We start from the raw sequence: 6,071 nt of genomic DNA, 5'->3' as shown, positions 1-6,071 counted from the left end.
TGTCAATTTCCTATCATCTTGTCTGTAATTCAGTATTGCTTGTATTGTTCTTGTGCCATTTTGTAAATGGATGTCTGTTTGTTAATATGTTTTTGTTCTTTTATTTTTAAAATGAAGTAAAATTTTTTTTTAAAAAATGAATTTTTATATGCACTACTTTTCTTTTTTAAATGGAGTTTGTATTATCAACTTTTTCCCTTTCACCAGTACGTCATGGATACCTTTCCATTGCCAAAGTGTGAGATATAATTGAAAATATGATGAATATTTACATTTTATAAGATTTATTGCAGAAAAAGACGTCACCAATAACCTCCCTCAAAAATACTCCATCTTGCTCTCACACACTGTGACTCTGACACACGTAGACCACTTTCTGAAGCACTTGGTCTTTAGTTGAGCTGTTGGGGCTTCCTTGATGTTTTAAAAGTTGTTTCAATTATGTAATATCAAATGCTTAGATGCTTTATGCTGTTGAAAGTTAAAATATTTAGCTAGATCTTCATTTTATGCAAACTAATAAACTACAGTTCTGAGCTAAAACACACTTACTACAGCATTTTCCTGCTTGTGATGAAAGCGTAGAAGAGCTTTTCACATTTCAATATCAATTTAGCCACATTAAAAGCCAAAAATCAAGAGGGCTGTCTAGGAGAATACAGAGATGTTTCCAAGATATGAATATTTCAACTAAATCCTGCGCCTATACATTACAATCAGTTCTTAGCAATCCCTGTCAAAAGGACCTGTCATAGATAAAATATGTAAAATCTCATTCCAGCTCACATTAAGAGATGAACATTTGAGATCAGTTTCAATACTAGAGACAAAATCTGAACCTAATGTATGTTTTTTATCATTACTATAACAAATTGCCACAAACTTAGTGACTAAAGACAACCCTTATTTTTCTGACGGTTTGGTAGGTCAGAAGGCTAAAGCACAAAATGCTCACCTAAGTCCTCTGTTTGGAGTCTGCGAGGCCAAGAGCAAGATTTTTAGTAAAGCTGGTTTCATCTCCAGTGGCTCTGGAACTGATTTACCTTCTAAACTCATTCAGATTTTGGACAAATCTGATGTAGAACCCGTGAAATGTAGTCTTTGTGAAACCACATTTATATAGTAAGTAGACAGAGATCACCTCTATGCCACAAAATAAAGACACCACTAAACTTTACTCCTTTTTGGCAAAAAAGAGGGGCCCAGAAAAGATATGACCCCACAGCAAGAGGTTTTCTCTCCACTTCTGTGTGTACGGACTTTGCTTTTGTCCACAAGAGAACTAAATATCTAGGGGCTGGGGATTTAGCTCAGTGACACAGCACCTGCCTGGCAAGCGCAAGGTCGTGAGTTCAATTGCTGATACCACAAAAAAAAAAAAAGTAAATATCTAAATGTTTATGTGTTTTCTGGACATGTCCAGTGTGTTACAGCATACACACAGTTAGGTGAAACATTTTTGAAATGAGTTTGCTCGAATATTAACTCATTTTGCTTACATTGCTTTTCCTGTAGGAAAGGCTATTTCCCAAAGGTCACAGCAGAATTCTCTGCTTTGTTTGACAGGCTGAAGATCAAATTTTTGAATGTCAAACAGTCTAAGTTTGTCTGTTCTCTAATGACATTTCTTAGTTGTTTTTTTTTGTTTTGTTTTGTTTTGTTTTCTGAAGAAATCTTTATTCCCTAGCAAGAAATCTATATATGAAATAAATCATGTACCGGTTCTGTAGCACCACAAGTTCCTCCACATCTTCCCTCTCACCTTCTGTACCATTCCAAACTCATAAGAGGTGAGGAGAAAACCAGGAGATCATGTTAATCCCCCCCCCAAATTCTTCCCTAAATCCCCTGCCCCATCAATGTACCAATTCCCCAAATTGAATATAATTATTATGTGCTACACACATATACTAAATAAACAAAAACCATGAGTTGAGCCATTAGTCCCTTTTTGTTGTTGCCCCATATTGACTGTGAATCTCACTCCACCTTCATCCATGTGCAGTGGTGTCAGTGGGAAGGGGCTGGGCAGGGCAGCTGTAGCCCCTGGGGCAGGGTGTTGTTCAGGATCAGGACCATTCACACATCAGCAATAATGGTACTGGCATAGACGTTTTAAAGAAATAGTGAAATGGACCAAAAGCCAGGGTGGTTTTTTTGTTTTTTGTTTTTTTTTAGAGTAGTCGCCTATTTTCCTTCTAAACAGTATCAGTGGTACAGACCTCCTCCTGCCTCGTTTAGACCATGACCTCTGTGTGTCGCCCCCACCAGGCCCCTCCACAAGTTGCATCTCTCTCCCTCCCCATCCTTCCTGATAAGACTGTCGTACCAGAGCCAGGAGCTGTGCTTTCCTGTTCCTGGTTTCTTCATGGTGGTGCTGAGGTTGATGCTCCATGATGCAATAGTAACCAGGGAGCTGCACCTTGGGCAACAACACCTTCTTAACACTGAGTCTGCTGCCCACTTCTGCCCGAGAAATGGTTTCATAAATTTCTTAATTTTTCCTGGCTTAGATGGGAGAGCTGCCTTGTCAGGTATAAGGTTTATTTCATGGTCAGGATTGTATATAGTAATCAGAGGAAATGCCTCCTTCAGGGGCAGGTTTCTCTCTGAGCACAAAAATGCCACCAAAATCCCCTCTTGCTAACCCACAACCTGACCTGAATATAAGCACAAGCTCATTGGAAAAATATGTGTAATTTCCCAAAATATAGCATGAGAGAAATGTAAACTCTGTTAGACACACTTCAGGAAAAAAATAGAAATCCTAGTGGAAGGTAAGAATGGAAGAAAAAAGCAAAAGAAGAAGGGAAGGAAAATTGTACAGAGAAACCTTCATTTATTTGGTAGGGCAACACTGATTAACTTGTATTACATTTGGGTTTAAAACAAAAAAGAAAAACAACAGATTTACAGAGTTTGGGTGAATGATCATGCAACCATGTTGAACAAGTGCATTGATGCAATCCAGGTGTGTTAGTTAGGAAACTGAGGCTCAGAGAACTAAACATCTGGCCCAAAACATCCAGGAATGGAACTGTGCATCTGGCTTAGAATTCACCCATCCTCTGTCCAGGCAGTGGTTGCTTTGGGCCCTACCCTGCAGAAGGATGAGCAGATAAATCCAGATTTCTTCCCAAGTCTTGAAAACTGATATTGACCAAGACATTCAGAAAAGATGAATCCAGTGTGAACTAGGGGGCATTGATAGTTGTGTTACTACTAATTGGCCTCTAAATGCAATGCTTTGGGCTCTATATTAAGCTTCCTTGTAAATTGGACTTGAAAGAATTATCATGTGGTTGCTATCCACTTAGGTTTAGGTGAAAAGTAATTTCTGCACGTTAATTTGGAGTATTGCTAGCAGATCCTTTCCCTTTAGTGTACAATTATTCTTTCTAATGGATCCTAAATAGTATTTAACTTACTAGCTTTTCACATGATCAACATTAAGCAAACATTCTTGTTTTCCTTCATTTAATCCACCTTTCTAATAAAAAATTAATATGTTTTTGCTATTGAAGAGCACTTTAAAAATCAGCCACTGACCCAGATTTCCCACTGGTTGGAATGTGAGGTTGCAGGAACTATAGTGAACCATGTAATAAGAGATTGGAGTCAGAGGCATCAATATAAACTCTTCTTCAGTTTATGATAGTTGTCAATAAACTTGTGGAACATGTCATACACTGATTTGTACACATCCCACTCTGTCACTCTGTCAGATGGGTGGGGCTAGAAGCAAAGACAACCTAATAGCAACCAGGAACTTTTGCTCCCAAATCTTTGTTTCTAATACTGCTCTCAAGCATCCAAGACTCCTTGGGGAAATGGTTCTTTCAAGAGTTGATCCTCAAAAGACGTATGATGAGCCTGGAATATCTTGCAATACCAGAAAGCAATGAACACTTTAAAAAGTAGAAAAACAACCACAACAGTAGGGTGTTTTGAATGAACAGAGAAGTCTATGGAAAGAGCTTCCCATGGCTAAAGCTGAAACCATTTGGACAATGGAAACAGTATTGAACTATAAAGCAAAGTCAAAAAGAAATATACAAAAGACATCCAAGAGTCTGTATCAGTATAAGAATGAATAAACAGAGCTAAGTATGGTGGCCTATGCCTACATTCCCAGCGCTCTGGGAAGCTGAGCGAGGAGACGGTCTAAGCCTAACCTGGGAGACACAGTGGCTTAGTAACACTTTACCTCAACATAAAAAAAAATCACAAAAGGAATGGGATGTAGCTCAGCATGAAGTTCTTGGGTTCAATATCCAGTATAACAAAACAACACAACAACGAAAATAATTCATAGAATAAAATAGAATAGAATAGATAAATACGTGTGCAGAATTAAGAATCTCCTACTAGGTATCAACCCGAAGGCGGAAGAGAGTGGTCCCAGTGCCCACACCTTCAGTGTAATCTGCGCACCCTGATTCCCTCTGAACAACACAGTAGAGAACGCAGTGAAACCCATTCTCCTCTTTAGGGAGAAGCCCAGGAGCACTGCTGCAGGACAGTAGTTGGGTTCAGGGAAGCAGCACATCAATAGTATCCTGGAGGCAATGAAAATGTCCCTTTACCTCTGATTTTTCCCCTCTAAACTCCTAAACCCAGTCTAACCTCTAGAGGAACATCAGGTGATTCCTAAGTGAGGGAAATGCTACAAAAAATAATACTCCTTAAAAATGTCAAAATAATCAAAGACATGGAAAATCTGGGACACTGTCACATTCAAACACGGTGGAAGGACACTACAGCTGTATGCAGTGTGGTGTTCTGGATGGGCCCCTCGGACAGGAAGAGGGCAGAGACAAAGGCTGAGGAGACCTGAGGAAAGTGTTACAGGCAGTGTATCAGTGCTACTTCACCGACTATAATACATGCACCACACTAATGTAAGATTCACAGTAGAGGAAACTGGACCAGGGTGTTATGGGAACTTTCAGTTCTGTCTACAAGTTTTCTATGCTCTAAAACTGTTCTAACATTAAGCAGTTTTTTGAAAATCACCATCAATCCAGTCAATTAGCAATAAACAGAAATATTTTCATGCAGACTGCATTTTTTGGATGTGTATAATTTTGTTTTTCAGTGTGGCTTCATACTGTATATAATAATTTCTTTTTATTTGACATTTAATGAATGTGTTTCCATGCACTACAGTTCTACAACACTGTTTCTTATTTTTTTATTTATTGTAAAAATAAAAGAAGGAAAACATATTAACAAACAGACATTCATTTACAAATTGGCATAAGAACAATACAAACAAAACAGTTACAGACAAAGTTGTAGGAAATTAACCATGGTTGTTGTATTACTTATTGATATCTTCAAAGTGGTTTCTCAGGAAAACAAATAGAGACATGCAATATTAATCAAACAAGTAATCATTAACTGTTCCTTTCAGTAAAGAAATAGAAGACAGTAGTACAACTATATTAGCTATCCTGTATAAACATACATACATAGTTTCCCCTCCTTTCCCTTTTCTTTTCCCACACCCCAGTTGCCCTTTACTTGTGAGCATTTTCCTTTCATTTCACAATGTCTAGCATACTTCCTAGTATTTATTCACTCTTTCAGGTTCTCACGTTAGTAAGACAATACATTGCTTACACATGCAGGTCTGATTTATTTCACTTATGAGTATGGTCTCTAGTTGTGACCATTTACCTTCAAAAGCCTTGAGTTTATCTTTCTTTATAGCTGAGTAATATTCCATTATATAAAAATACCACATTTTTTTATCCAGTCCTCAGTGGATGGACATTTGGGTTACTTCCACAATCTAGCAATTACAAATTGTGCTGCTATGAACATGGGTGCACATATATGGCTGTGATATGATGTTTTCAGATCTTTGGGAAAATACCCAGAAGGGGAATAGCTGTATCGAATGGGACCTCTAGTCCCAGTTTACTGAGGAATCTCCAAACTGATTTCCATGGTGGTTTCACCAGTCTGCATTTCCACCTGCAGTGGAGAAGGGTTCCTATTTCTCCACAGCCTCACCAGCATTCGTTATTGGTTGATTTCTTAATGCTAGCCATTCTTACTGGGGT

Source organism: Chinchilla lanigera, unplaced genomic scaffold, assembly GCF_000276665.1.
Source record: "Chinchilla lanigera isolate Chin_1 unplaced genomic scaffold, ChiLan1.0 scaffold00036, whole genome shotgun sequence".
Taxonomy (NCBI): domain Eukaryota; kingdom Metazoa; phylum Chordata; class Mammalia; order Rodentia; family Chinchillidae; genus Chinchilla; species Chinchilla lanigera.
The sequence above is the reverse complement of the archived record's forward strand: the minus strand, read 5'-3'. Positions refer to the sequence as shown.